Source organism: Bacillus rossius, chromosome 2, assembly GCF_032445375.1.
Source record: "Bacillus rossius redtenbacheri isolate Brsri chromosome 2, Brsri_v3, whole genome shotgun sequence".
Lineage (NCBI taxonomy): Eukaryota > Metazoa > Arthropoda > Insecta > Phasmatodea > Bacillidae > Bacillus > Bacillus rossius.
The window spans coordinates 33,820,810-33,836,181 of record NC_086331.1 but is presented as its reverse complement, the minus strand read 5'-3'; the positions used below and the strand labels follow the sequence as shown (position 1 = coordinate 33,836,181).

Sequence of the window (15,372 nt, the reverse complement as noted above, 5' to 3'; positions counted from 1 at the left end):
TTTTCAATAAATTTTCATAGTAGATATATCACAGTTATTTTAATCATTCTCTGTTTCTACAGATGTTTATCTATGAGTCGTTTGGCGCGGAGAACATGACAACCAATATCAGTCTCCTTCTCATTGTTGGATTTTTGGTGAATGGACCATATGCTCTCATCACCACCGCTGTCTCAGCTGAGTTGGGAACACACAGTTCTCTTCAGGGAAACTCAAGAGCACTGGCAACTGTTACAGCAATCATAGATGGCACCGGATCCATTGGTAAGTTACTGCAATTCAGTACTTTTTTTTATTTTATTGCATGCTGGTATTGGTACTTGAAAAATGAAAAGAACCTACCGTGTTTTATTGCATAATCGTCGCATGCGCGTAATCGTCGCAACCATATTTTAGGCTGTCAAAATTGTGATAAAAAAACTTCTCGTGTAAATGTCGCATGATGTTTTTGGTCCCGCTAGTAGATGCCGAGTGTTTTGTGTAGGTATCTTTTCCATATAAAACGATGTACAGTACAACCCTGTTATAACATTCTCCAAGGGACCAACTTAAAAAAATGTTATAAGCAGGAAATCATAAAATTACATCTTCACTTTGTATAAATTACGCGTGGATTGATTAAATTAAAGAGTATAGGTAAAACAACACAAAGTACAGGAATAATACACTAAGTACAGCAATAGAGTGGAAAATTGGTTAATTTTATTTATAGACAATACCTAATAATATGCTAAAGAAAAAAATGTTTTGTACGATACAGTTCAGAGTCTAAACAGAAATATTCAACTCTTTTGCAATCGCAACACACGTTTAGTTGGGGTTCCTGTCCACTTGGTTAATAAACTGAATTTTTTCAGCTACAGAATATGATTCGCTTATATTTATCGGCCGTCATAGCCGTACAATAACCTGAATAAAATTTCAATACGGCGTATTTTAATTAAATACGACCGTGACTACAATAAGTAAGTGAAAAAAAATAATTACGGTAAAGGTTAACCACAAAGAAAAGCCGTGAATATATCCATAGAACATTTAACCATCTCAAGGTGTTAAACCTTTGAAACAAAAACCAGCACCATAGAATACAGTAGCACTGTTTCCGACCATGTAACAGTGCACAAAATGTGCATCATAGGTATAACGGAACAAGTCATAGGCTAACGAGCGCGAACAGGACGCCATATTGATAGTCGATCCGGTGCAAGTTGTGGAGTGCGTGTGTACCACGTCTATGGTGAACTACACAAATGTAAACATCTGATGTTTGTATATGCGTGCTGTATTTTCTAGCTATGGTTTCGCTCTAAATTATGACTTTGGAGGAAGGGATACTGATAATTGTGGCAGTTATCAAAGCAAATTTGAACATTAAAGGTGGGAATGTAGAAATTTTAATATTGTTACAGGTGGGAAATTAAAGCATTGTGATAAATGGAGAAATAACAGGACCATGAAATTATGGTGTTATAGGTGGGAAAATGTTACAAACGGGAATGTTATAACCGGGTTGTACTGTATTTTAAAGTATAAATCTAATATTTATTCAGTCATTACCACTTAATAAATTAACGGAAAAATATGAATTTGTTTGACGTGTAAATTTTCTTATAAAGACGTTTTTAAACGTTATTTCCTTTATCTGATTGTCTGTGTCGCCGCGGTGTAGGTATAATCTAAAATCTAATTTGGTCATTACCACTGATTTATTTAATTAATGGAAATACAAAGTTGTCTGACGTGTAAATTATTTTTAAAGATGTTTTTAAACGGTATTTCCTTTATCTGATTGTCTGCGTTACCGCGGCGTACCGTTTATAAAAATGTAGCCAGCGCATCATTCATGTTTGGTTATGTTGCTTCCCGTATAGAGCGCGTGCATGTAGTCGAATATCGATATCTCGCCGATTCGATGCAACGCGCGCTCTCTGTCAGGTGCCGAGTTAACTACATTTGATAGCCCGCATTCTTTTGTGGCAAGTGTGTACTAAGACACGTTAGTTCACGTCAGATTCAAGTGGCTTGCGTTCACGTTAGAGTTTTGGTTTTTCTATTTAAAGTTGAAGAAAGATTTTTGTTTAAGGAATAATTAATATAGATTCTTTGGCGTGCTCTTGTATACTCCACTTTTTTTTTAATAAACGTACTTTCCATGAACGGGTTTTGTTTTTATGAGTAACTTTACCTAACAAAAAAAAATTTTTACGCATAATCGTCGCACCCCTACTTTTCAAATTTGATTTTAGAATAAAATGTGCAACGATTATACGAGAAAACACGGTATAATATAGGTATGAAATTTATGACATTCATCCCGATAATTTTTCTACATTTTGTGAATAGAAATAATGTGAATAAATAGAAATAATAATAATAATCTGTATATAAGAACTTTTTTTAAAATAAAATTTAATGAGATAGTTTTTTTTTTTTTTTTTCATAAGCAAAAGTTAAACATTTTTGAGGCTCTTTTTTTTTTGTGTACTGGTATTTTAATGCAAAGTGACGAAACAATAATCATTGATTTGCATTAGCTAGTTTAAGGGACTTTACTTGAAATTATTATATTTCTATAATGTTATGTTGACATAAACTTGAATTTAGCTATGGATTTTTGTGAGATGAATTTTCAAAGTCATATGCACCATATCATAGGCTCATGTCATGCCAAAAAGTGCCATGTTCCTTATGAACAGTTAAAAGTAGTGTTTTATGTTGCATGGATATGCACTTGGTTACTGACTTAGTTGTCATAAATTGAATGATGCCAAAAAGTTAATGGTTGAACCCATGACCCCCACTAGTTTACTAATTCCAAAAATGTGCTGCAGATTAAAAAAATTATGAATACGAAAAATATGTTAATACCAGTATTGAGGATTTATACTAGTACAGGGATGGCGAACCTTTATTGGTGAATGTGACATTTTTTTTTTTATGAAAAAAATGTGCTATGACTTAGTGATAATAATAATCAATAAAAATAAAACTAAATGCTATTAACTTAAAAACTCTTTATTTGCATTTCAGAATTTGTACAGCTATCAAAATGTTTACTATTTTATGTTTATTTAAATAAAAGGTTAGTGTGATTTCTGCTGTTGCCAATTAGATGCTAAATATCTTATATTAGGCTTGTACTTTGTATCTTTAGCGATCAATTACATAGATTCTTCAATTATTGGTGTGCCCGAATTATTTTGTCACATGCCATCACTGGCACGCGTGCCATTGGTTCATTATCCGTGAATTAGTATATTGAACTATAGTGAAATATGCACATAATTTTAAAATGTTTATTAATCTTTTTGTTTATTACTATAAAGTTAATGGTTTATAGTATAATTATGTTAAGTACTGGATTCTCTTTTTGAGTGTATTCAGCACCTTTTCAGTACAATTTTGAAGTTTTTAAAAAGTGTGAATGATAATTGAAAATAAGAATATGTCTTTAACTACATTTATCCAGCAGATTTGTACATTCGTATTTTGAAAACATTTAGTTTCACTTACGGTCTGCAGTGAGACATGTATGAAAATTTGCTGCATATGCATGTACATACAGGTTCATGTTAATTTTAAGTATACCACCACCCTCTTAAAAACATTTGCCTGAAAGTAATATTATTAAACAAAGTTAGCTAACTATGTCACTTATTTCACATAAAAATAGAGCTGGCTCTTTCTACAAAACTCAAATTCTCTGGAATTGAACTTCAGTTAGTTTTAGTTCTCTTATAGGATTCTGCCAGTAAATACCCACTCAAAATTTGAACAAATTTAACTTCTACGACTTCTTAAATCTATACTTATATTATAAAGCTGAAGAGTTTGTTTGTTTGTTTGTTTGTTTGTTTGTTTGTTTGTTTGTTTGTTTGAACGTGCTAATCTCAGGAACCACTGGTCCGATTCTTTCAGTGTTGGATAGTACATTTATCGAGGAAGGCTATAGGCTATATTATATTATCAATAACATTAGGGATCCTTACTAAAAGTCCAATAAGGTAACCCAAGGTGTAAAAAAACTACCCAAAAAAATCCTTACACGGTGTGCGCTGCGAAACCTATTGATTATAGAACAAAACAATGTACTACCACTTTGCAGAACATATAATTGTCTTCAAAAATATCGCGTAACCATATGTCTAACTATTGTAGTTATCTCACAATTAGTGTTTTCTTTTATTTTTTTAAATAATTAAAATGCTGTCGCTTCAAAAACTCTTTATTGTGTACCTTGGTATTAATCCTTATCAAAATAAATTACTGCATATTCAAGACGAATTCAATACCTTTCTAGAACTTTTTGAATTATTCAATTCGGACGTTTCATTCTAAAGATATCGCGATATTTAAAATGTAAGTATTAGTGTTGTAGCCAAATAAGTATTAAGTATTGCACGCGCATGTATGACTAGCATTGAAGACCTAATCTCTAAAGTGTACCCAGATGTAGTCCATATAGAAAACAAAGACTACCAGTGGATGTGTCAAAGGGCAATATTGGCAGCTAGAAACAGTAGCGTTGACGACATCAATAACATGATACTGGGTAAACTTCCAGGAGATAGAGTGAACTACAGGTCCATTGATAATGTAATGGATCAAGAAGATGCGGTACATTATGCACAAGAATTTTTAAATTCTTTAAATCCGAGTGGCCTTCCCTCACATTCACTCAAATTAAAAAATGGCTGTCCAATTATGCTGCTAAGGAATCTTAAACCACCAAATTTATGCAACGGAAGCAGACTCCAAGTAAAATTCCTTCGCGATAATGTGATTGGTGCTACAGTATTGACTGGTCCAGCAGTAGGGCAAGCAGTGCTGATACCTTGCATACCTATGATACCAACAGATTTGCCTTTTCACTTTAAGCAAATTCAATTTCCGGTGAAGGTATCGTTTGCGGTAACAATTAATAAGGCCCAGGGACAAACATTTAAGTACGTAGGAATAGATTTACGCCAAGAGTGTTTTTCGCACAGCAACTATATGTTGCTCTGTCGAGATCTGGTTCGAGAGAAAATCAATTTCTACTTCTGCCGGAAGACAAAACTAAAAATATAGTTTGCGCAGAAGTACTTTAATATACCATTGGTTATGAGTGTTTTGAGAATAACCTAAAACTGTGCATATACCATATCTCAGAAAGTCACAATACCCCCCAACAAAGTCCACGTGGACAAAGTCGCGGGCACTGCTAGTTTAATTATAACTGTAAGATAAATGTTTTGTAAAATAAGAAAATTCGTTATAGACTCGGATGTTTCCAGAACTTTTAATAAATTGGTAATATTTAAAAATTAATAAGTCTAAAAATGGCAAAAATTAGATATAATGTAAAGGTATTTTAAATATTAATTAAAATTTTTATGTTATCAGATTTGAATAATTTTGTGACAGCTTTTATTCCTTTATTGATTGGCCCAGCAAATATATTTGCACCTGTTCCCTTGAATTCCACAGGCGCTGCAGTCGGCCCATTGCTTGCAGGTGTGATTTCTTCGTATGGTTGGCGCAATGTGTTTTATATGCTCATGGTGTCTGATGTAATGGCGCTCGTGGTGAGTACTGTAAGGCTGATTTTAGCAGTAACTAAACAGTCAGGATAACTGTGATCAAACATGCTAAATTTTTAAGTTTCAAAAATTATAGTGGGCCTCAATTAACTTAGGCACTAAATCGGTGATAAGTGAGTCGTATTTTACTTTTTTTTTTTATCCGTCTTTAATGGAATGAGGGGGCACAGTGATCACTCAAGGCAAATGATCCTTACAACAGGCCATGGCTGATGTCTTCCTCAACATCCTTGTTCTGTGACTGGTGTTATTGTCTCTAATGACCTCACTGTTAACAGAATGTGAAAAGAAAAAAAAAAGTGTGCTTGCTACACCGGAGAGACATCCCTGCCAGAAAACTGTGTGAGGTGTGATGACTGACGTGGAGCCGTGGTGGACTGACGAGCTCTGAAGAAGATAGGAGTGCCCTGAGTAAACCAGCCCGCTCACTGGAGCAGCCGTGTTTTCCTGTTGCGGGAAGCCTCGGTGTGGGCCCGCTGGGGCTTTGCAACGTGGATCGACTTGGTGCAGGTTGTGATGTACTTAATGTCATCATGACTTCTGTTTTCTGCCCAAAAACTTTCTGGGCTATCAGTAAATTAATGGTTGTGCTGCTGGAAGTAAGTTATTCTAAAAATATTAGCGTGTTGATATTCAAAATACATAGTTACTCACTGGTTGAATAGTTGGAATTATCAAAAGCTGCTTGGAGCTGCCCATATACCAAAAAAAGGAACACATGCAGTGCTTGATGTCAGATTTAGATTGTTTTATTTTTGAGTATTTAAATGATTTTTTTCTCCAATGTTTGCTCTGGGATATAATGTTAGCTTATATATAATTATTTCAATTTATTGTTCAACTTATTACTACACCCTATTTTTTAAAAAAAACTACGTATTGAGGGGCCACTGGAAAGTTATGTTATATCGTGGATTTTTTTTATATGGCAGTAATATTTATGACAGAGTGAATCAATTTGCTGGGGAGATAGTGGAGATATTCAAGTTCTATCAAGTGTGTGTATAATAAATTTCCTCATGTACCTGTTTCTGTAATGATAGTTTTATTTTTTCTTATTGTAAGTGCTTGAAAAAAGTGTGTTTGTAAAAAAACATACTGTAGCAGATTAGAGAATTTAAAATGTGTTAGAATGTGGAAAATATGCTTGCAATTAAAGCATTTTATTTTTGAAGTTAATTGTTTGTTTCTAAAACAGCACTATGTTGAAAAGAATTATTTTGGTAAAAATAATTATACTTTTCAATTTTGTTCTAGTTTCTGATAAGGCTGGTTCTGTCAGAAGTGCGATCGTGCTTCTCTTCTGAAGAAGTAAGATACAGCTGATACGCAAGTCCTTCGCTAATATAAAGAAGTAAGGTACAGCTCTCTTCGTGTGGATGTAAATATATCTTCTTATCCCCACTGGTTTAAAGGTTACTACATTTGTAAAATATTACGGTACTGTGTTGTTTTGTCAGTAACAAAGTCAATACTTAAGTTGACTTTTTTAGTTTATAACATTTACAGTGGGTTCCAATATTCACAGATTTCACTAGCCAGTGGTTTTAGTAACGTCAACCTGGCTGACGAGTACTGGTATGAGATGTTGATAGGCACCTTATCTGACTAGAAGGATTACCGAGTACACAGAACTTACTGGATCTGTTGATGTTGTGTGGTGTAAGTGAAATCATATTTTGGTGCACCATTTCAGTTTAATGCAACATAGAAATACAAAGCTCCAAGAAAAAAAAAAATTTTTTTTCATAAAAATATTTAATTTGGAAGTAATATGCAAACAAAAATACATTAACTATCTGAAGTTTTTTAAGTCAATGGTGAATTAAAATCAGAGAAATTAAAATGCACAGTTTAAATGTTTTTTATTTATATAAAACAAAAAAATACTGGCAAGCATCACAAAAAAACTGATAGAGGTGAGACAATTGTTTACTTCTCATTTTTTATTATTACAAATGATCACTGATTCAACAGTGATGTCGGTGCTCAGTATCAGTAATAACAGAACCCACTGTTTATGAGACTAAATATAGATGTTTTCAATTAAGCTTTTAGAGTTACTTTCAGTTTAATTCTGTTGTAACATTTTATCATGTGATTTTAATTGTTTACTTGTTTTCATAATGTAACAGTTGACTCATTCACTTGCAGTACCGGTCAAAAGTTTAAGACCACCCCATAAAGTTAGAAAAATTTTAATTTACATCTACGAAATGTGAATACAGTGCAATACAGAAATTATACAATGTATGGAAAACATTGTAAGTGTGTCTAGTAGTCTATAGAACCACCATTGCGTTGTATGCATTCACGAACACTTGATGGCATGCTACTGACCAATTTCAGGCACATCTCCTGGCTGATCTCATTCCACACTAACGAGATTTGCCGGCGCAGTTCTGCTACCGATGTCAGTTGATAGGATGAAAGACACTGTCCAATTATATTCCACATATTCTCTATTGGGCTGAGGTTTGGGCTTCGAGCAGGCCAAGGCAGAACAGCAATTTCATTTTCCTGGAGCCAGGCCGTAGTTGCACGAGACTTGTGGCAAGGTGCGTGGTCCTGTTGAAATGCAAAATAACCCTGGTGGAGCCTGCGTCCAGAGGGCAGCATGTTCTCACTGAGTGTGCATATGTACTCTTTTGAATCCATAGTCCCTTCAAGGAAACGTAGAATTCCAGTCCTGGCAGCTGACATGCATCCCCATACCATGACGGCACCACCTCCGCATTGCACAGCAGGGGCCAAACACTCGGGGAGGTACCGTTCTGTGGGTGTGCGGCGAACACCGACCTTGCGTGACGGAAAAAGCTGGAAACGAGACTCGTCGCTAAACAAAACCTTATCCCAGTGCTCCATACCCCAGTTTTTCTTGTCACGACACCACAAAATTCTAGCACGTCGTGTTTTTACAGTTAGCATTGGCTTTTTCAGTGGGGAATACGAGTGCAGACCTTGTCGACAAAGATGGCGTCCAACTGTCCTCTGTGACACATGTTTACCAGTCTTGTCTGTAAACACTTGTAAAACAGCTGGAACACTGGCACTGCGATTTGCTTTAGCAATCATGCCGATCGTACGGTCTTGGCGTGGCGACGTGACTTGCGGTCGTCCGCTGCGTGGCAAGTCTTTCACGGCACCGCTCGCATGATATTTGCGAATAGTGTTCGTCACACATGTCATTACATTTAACAGCCTGGCAATCTGTCTATGGGTTTTGTCGCACTTGCTCATACCGATTATTTCCCATGTAACGCTGTCTGACACACTGGTCAAGTAATTTCCGTAATGCGACAGGGCTGCAAACGGGTGAAAATTTCTCTGAACACCGCACACGCACAAAATGTGAACTATATTGCTATCTATTGAGCAGAAGATGAACTACGCGCAGGAAGAAAGCAGGCTTCTGTAGCTTACTCGATAGTTAAGTTATGAATTTTTAAAAATCATGTAAAAGAGTGCTCTTTTGTAAAAAATTTTTTTCAATAAATGTGCCCGGCTTTTCTTTGGATAATTTTTCGGATTTTTTTTTTATTTAACCAAACTGACAAGCACACTTTTCTATGAAAAAAAAATTCCACGTAGATGTAACTTTAACAGTATAGGACACAAAAATTTGTGTATGTCATAAAATGTGGTAATTTTGTAGTTACAAGAAAATCTTTAAAAATTAATAACACCTAAACTAAACATAGCCTATCGTCGCAGCTGTAGGTATTCTTTACTTATATGTATAAGAATATTTCAAAAAAATTGAATATATTTCTCGGCAAAACTTTAGGTTCTATGTGCTATTTTATTATTTTTTTACACAGTGGTCTTAAACTTTTGACCGGTACTGTACTGTACATTTTAGTGTAACCCATTATTTACCCTTTTCAAAGAAAACAAATGAATGGTGCAAAATGAATGAAAAATGTGAAAAGAGGTACAGTCAAACCTCTATCTATCGAACTCGCATGTATCGATTGTCCGTGTTTATCGTATACTTTCTACGGTCCCGGCAATATTGCCATACAACTAAGGTTAAAAAAGTCCGCTTGTACAGATGTTGGAATTATCGTTTTGTCCGCATTGATCGTACAAAATATGTGGTCCCGTCACTATAAATTATAATAGATGATCGTTTAACCATAAAGATTTTGCAGAAATAACAATTTCTTAGAAAGAAACCGTCATAAAAACAGTAACGATAGTATACAGTAGTAAAAATCACCTTAAATCTGCAGCCAAGTAATGGATCACGTAAATATGAAGAAAAGACAAATGAACAACACCTTACGAAGAAATATGGATGATGTACCATAACTACAGTACAAACCCAATTGTTATCCTAAGATAATTACCATAAAAAGAACTAAAGATTCTTTGTCCATACCATAATTACTACAGAAGCACGATAGCTACCACATTTGCACTACAGTTATCGTAACAACCGAGAAGTATATTTACCGTGACGGTAATGTATTTATTTATGACATATTAAAATTAAAGAACATTATTGAAAAAAAGGATGTTACATTTTTATATGTACGTTTGGCACATGTTGCGAAGAAATAATGCGATCTGAAAGAATGCAGTACTACTACGAAAAGTGAAAAGGATACTCGTGGATTTTTAGGTTATGGCAGTCTCTCGTTTTTCAGTAATATCGGCCGAAAATTAACAAGCGTATCGGAAGTCGGCAGAAATGCCGATTCAACTAAATATTGGCAAAATCGGATTCTTCAGTACAGCTCTACATTTGATGACATTAGTAAACTAATTTCAGACTTCAGGATATTGAAAAAGACTTTAATTGCCATGTAGATTTATTGTGTGTATGTTTTTTTTTTTTTGGAAGTGTAAATTGAATTAAGTAAAAAATACTTTCATTTGTATTTATTTTTCAACTGATTTAACTTTAAAGACAAGTAACTGATATATTTCTGACACTAATTTTGAGGTTGGAATATTATTTTTTTAAAAATTCTTAGAGTGAAGTCCACATCTATTGAATGTCCGCATCTACTGAATTTTTTTGTTGGTCCCCTGAAAAACGATAGATAGAGGTTTGACTGTACATTTATTCTGCAATAGCATTATGTGAGACCTCAGAAAAGTTATATAAAATGCATGAAGTTGTAAAATCAGGTGTAGTTTGTTAGAATTTAGTAATTGACTAGTTAATCAGCTTGAGATTGTATTTTTAAATTAAATCATAACCTTATGAAATATTTAATGTGAAAATGTTTTCCATGGACCCTTCTTTGTGTGTTCATTTTATTTTGCAACAAAATATTACTGCGCTGCAGTTGTTTTATGTTTACACAATGTTTAGTTTTTTGCAAATAAAATGTGCAACAAAGTGTTTGGTAGTTGCAATGCTGAATTTTAAGGGGGCAGTTTTCTTAATTATTTTGCTAATAATTCTGGGTTTTTTTTCTATGATCTCATTAAAATCCATAAAAAAACTTTGTTGTTTATGTGTGTATTTTTTTTTAATTCACATAGTATTTATTTTATTGTTTTAGAAACTATAAAGACCAATCTATTGTCAATCATGGCACGAACTGAGATCATAAATTCATTTTATATATTGTTTTAAATCAACCATTTGAATGTAATTAATTTTGTGTAACTTTTTTTTAGAATTTTTTTCAGAAATATTATTAAATTAGGTTTTTTCAAAACTATGAAAACCCAAGATTCCAAGCATTGATGGACGTAGCCATTTCTAACCACTGGAACGGATGATAAAATTTAAGTTTTATTAAACATGGAAAAATTATATATTTATTTTTAAAAAAATATATTGAAGGATTTAAAACAAATTTTATAGTGATTATCATTGATGAAAAATTTATTGACAAAAGGCCCTGATGACTGGCGCTCCGTGGCAAATGTAAGAACTTCTAGCTGATTCATAAAGGTATAAAGATGAGGTGAGGTTTGGAAAGGGTTAGAGACATGCAGTCAGAATCAAGATTCATTGGTGATAAGCTGCTGGCAAGCCTAAGTAACAGTAGTAGGGGCAAGAGTGTAGGTGGAAAACAGTTATTATAGACTGACCAACTACACAGTGTTCCAAAGATGGAGAGCAAAGATTTTGCCCCAATATTTCTTCAGCAGCCGGAGGTGCTTTCACAGTTAAATTTGTCTGCTCTGTAATCAAGAGGACCCGGGTTTAATTCCCAAAAGGGGTGGGAAGGGTAATATGCTCATGTAGCCTTCTATTAGACTGTAAGCTTGTCTTCATTAAAGTTGGAATATTTACAAGACCTGTAAATAAATAATTAATCAATATCCTTAAATTTTATTGGAAGTTTGAGAGTTAAAGCTTTTGACAAAAGATAGCAGTAGCATCGACACTTCGTAAACAAAAAAGGTTTGCAGGCACAACCCGTAGCTCCGTAAAGGTTGGTTTGTTTGTAAGGGGGAGGGGGGCACGACATACCTGCTCATCTTCCCCCCGCTTCCCGCGGCTGAGACTATTCATCCTGAGCGACAATGCTAATGGAATTTACCCTTTTGCCACCTCCCATCCAGCATTTTCTGTGTGAGCCTAGAAATGAGATATCTAGGATGATGAAATACGTGCAAATCATTACTCCAACAAAGATAGGATGTACTTTATTCAATTCATTTAGTAATGAATTGAAAATCTTGCAGATATTATAACACGTATACGTGTGCGTTTGTATACACATACCCTCACACGAATCTGAAAGTCTGCAAGTCATACATTTGAATAATTTAATTTTTTTACATATTAAAAATCAAGCTGCAAAATTTAGTGAAAATAGGACTTAATTTTTGTCCTTCACTTGACAAGTCCTCAGAATTTTTTATTTTGACATTCAGTATACATTTTCTGATGTAAATTGCAGGTTTCCAAAAGGATGAAAATTTTTACTGTTTGCTCTGCGCCATAGCGGCCGAATCTGAGATATATATTCTGTGCATAAGCAAAATCTCAAACTTAAATTTGATGCAATGCACTATTATTAAGCAACTCACACAATAAATGAAACTCAAGAAAGTAAGCCAGCACGATACCTGTTGCTAGGTAGCATTCAGTTTTGCTTCCTGGCTATGTACCATGCTACAAACCTTTTTGAAATGATTTTTTTTAAAACAAATATTTTAGCCTATCCTACCTTTTGAAGGTAGTTTTTTCATTAATGTTCGGATAAGTTATTCTATCAATTGAGTTTTTTTTCTGCTAGAAATTTTAAAGAAAATAATTTTTTGCGCAGTCTTTTTGTTTTATTATGATTTTTCAAAACAATACATTGATCACAACTTACAATGTCCAGGTTATTTTCGGCACATATTTACTGTAGCTCGTCGCTCGATTATTTACAAAAATGGAAGTTCCTTAGTTAAGCTTTTAACTAAGGTACAATAACCCATGGAATCATCCTAGGGGATGGCAAGGGTCACCCCGGGCCAATGCTGACGTCTGGGGTAAAATTTCTATTTTAACAGTCCAAACGAAGATTAAAAAAAAGTTAAAATTCTGTCTGGCCCCAACCAGCAGGCATTTAATTTTATCTCTTCATGCAATTCTCAAATCATTTTGTGAGCTGACGACGACGTGACCGCACATGGCGACAATCGAGCGACAACTAACAGAACAACAAAGTTGCCTTCCTGTAAAAAGGTAAAAAACAAAGAGATGCAACCCCATGGATCACCTGGCCATTCACAAAACAGAACCAGATACATGACCATGTACAGAATAATATGCTGCTAAAATTGTTCTCTGAAAGTCTGGGAAGACACATCACACCACCGCATAGTTCTTCCTGATTGGCTGGAGAGACAGTGCCTAGTGAACTTGCAGTTATGCACCTACGTGCAGGGTTTTCCCAAAAATGCACTAACTTGAAGCATGAAAAATAACTTACTGGCGACACAGTGTCATGCCCGTGTCTCGCCTGTCTTCCTTTCTTTCAAAACCTTCTCAAAATTTACAACCTCACTAACCAGGAGATGCTTTAAAAGTGTAAAAAGTTATTAATACATATTAATTTTTACTGATAAAGCAAAACGGAAAAAATTTTAATAAAAAATACATTCAACTTTAAATAAAACCTAACCAAAATTAATGATTAAATAATATTTAAATATAAATAAAATACCCTACCTGCCTATGCTTAATAGAAGAAACATTATTATATAATAATTATGAAACCTTAAAACAACAGCTACATAACACATTCTCAGTTAATGTTATAAGTAGCAGGGGGCAGGAGTTATGCTATGTTTCAGTGTGAGGAAGTTGCCTCACATTAACTACCATAAGTTACTGTTGTTTTTCTTACTAAGATTTATATGCATGTTTAAATATAGTATTTTTTTCTTTAGAAATTGATGTAAATATTTGACAATTAGAGGAGGATCTTGTTGCAGGGGGAAACCCACAATTCGCCATGAATCGAACCATGATCGGCTGTGGTGGGAGGTGATGGTCAAACTACTCAGTCATCGCACCTCCCATGTATTTTGTTACATGATTGTTATATTTACTTTTTTATCACAACTTATATTGAATTAATATAATACTACTGGATTAACTTGACTGCAGCAAGAGTGTGGATCATAAAAACAACATAAATCCTTTGGAAGAAAAATTTTAAATAATTATTTTAATAACTTGTACCCTAATCAGTTGTCGAGACACAAAGATCACTGGAAAATTAACTTGGGCCTGGCACCAAACTTGAAGTAGTTCTTTGCTTAACATTGCACCACTATTAAAATTATTTTATAGTTCTGTTATTTAGTGTCTGAAAATGTAGGGATATCTTCATATTTAAAATTTTAATTTTATTTTATTTAAAAAAAAATATTAAATGATTTTACTGAAATCAGAAAGTAAGAAAGTTGCACTGAAAATTGAATGAAAACTAAATGACTAAAAATGAATAACCATAAACTTAACTTTATTGTTTATGAATTTAATTTAATTATTGATAAACTTGTAATTAAAAAACATATTTAATGTAGTAAGAGTAGCAGAATATTGCATATTTTACTGGTGCTGGGTAGGATAGGAAATTTTGGTTCCGAAATTTTTTGGGTGGGAAGTAAAATTTCCCACAGGAAAAGCGACGGGATCAGAAATTATTTGAGGTTACAAAATTCAATAAATTCTTTCTATTTCTAAGGAGAAATGTCCTTTTTTTGTGTGCCCAAAAATCTAGAAAATATTAGACTTGTGCGAATATTAGTTTTTTAGTTTGAATCAAATACAAATACTGAATAGTAAGAATAAGAATTAAAATTATATGGAAAAAAAATTTTTCACACCAAGTAAAATAAAAATAGGGAAAGAAGTAAATGTGTTATGTAGTTTGTGAGGAAAAAAGACAAATAATACTAAGTGAAAGGTTGGTTAGTTTAAGTCAGCTACAATAATTATATATACATTGTTTGTTGAAATATTTAAATCACTAAATAAATAATTGTGTTGTTAATTATGCAGCTAACTTAATTTAACCTAACATATCCTAACCTAACTTAACCTTACCAAACAATCCTTTCATTTCAGTTCCTATTCGCCTTATCTTCCAGAACTTGTTTACATACTGTTCCAGAAAATTTTATTGAACTGCAAAATACCATGAATTATAATCCATTTTACGAAAAATGTGAATTTTTTAAAAAAAATTTTAAATTGTGTTTTTACAAATTACTGATTAAATGAACCCATATTTACATATTTAAACCCTAGTTATTCACATATTTTTATTGTTAACGTTAGCCACGTAAACTGTATTTTATTTCAGTAATATTA

General features: G+C 33.6%; 1 long non-coding RNA gene across 3 annotated transcripts; it reads left to right on the top strand.

Annotated features, from left to right (window-relative positions):
* On the top strand, positions 1 to 15,052 carry LOC134529225 (uncharacterized). 3 transcript variants are annotated; one of them, XR_010074504.1, is made up of 3 exons: positions 28 to 264; positions 5,470 to 6,181; positions 6,840 to 15,052. It is a non-coding gene; the product is annotated as an uncharacterized LOC134529225 (long non-coding RNA). The 3 variants fall into 3 exon arrangements; XR_010074503.1 differs by having other exon boundaries at positions 30 to 264; positions 5,470 to 5,567; positions 5,861 to 15,052; XR_010074502.1 differs by having other exon boundaries at positions 1 to 264; positions 5,470 to 15,052.
* Positions 15,053 to 15,372: the final 320 nt, after the last annotated feature.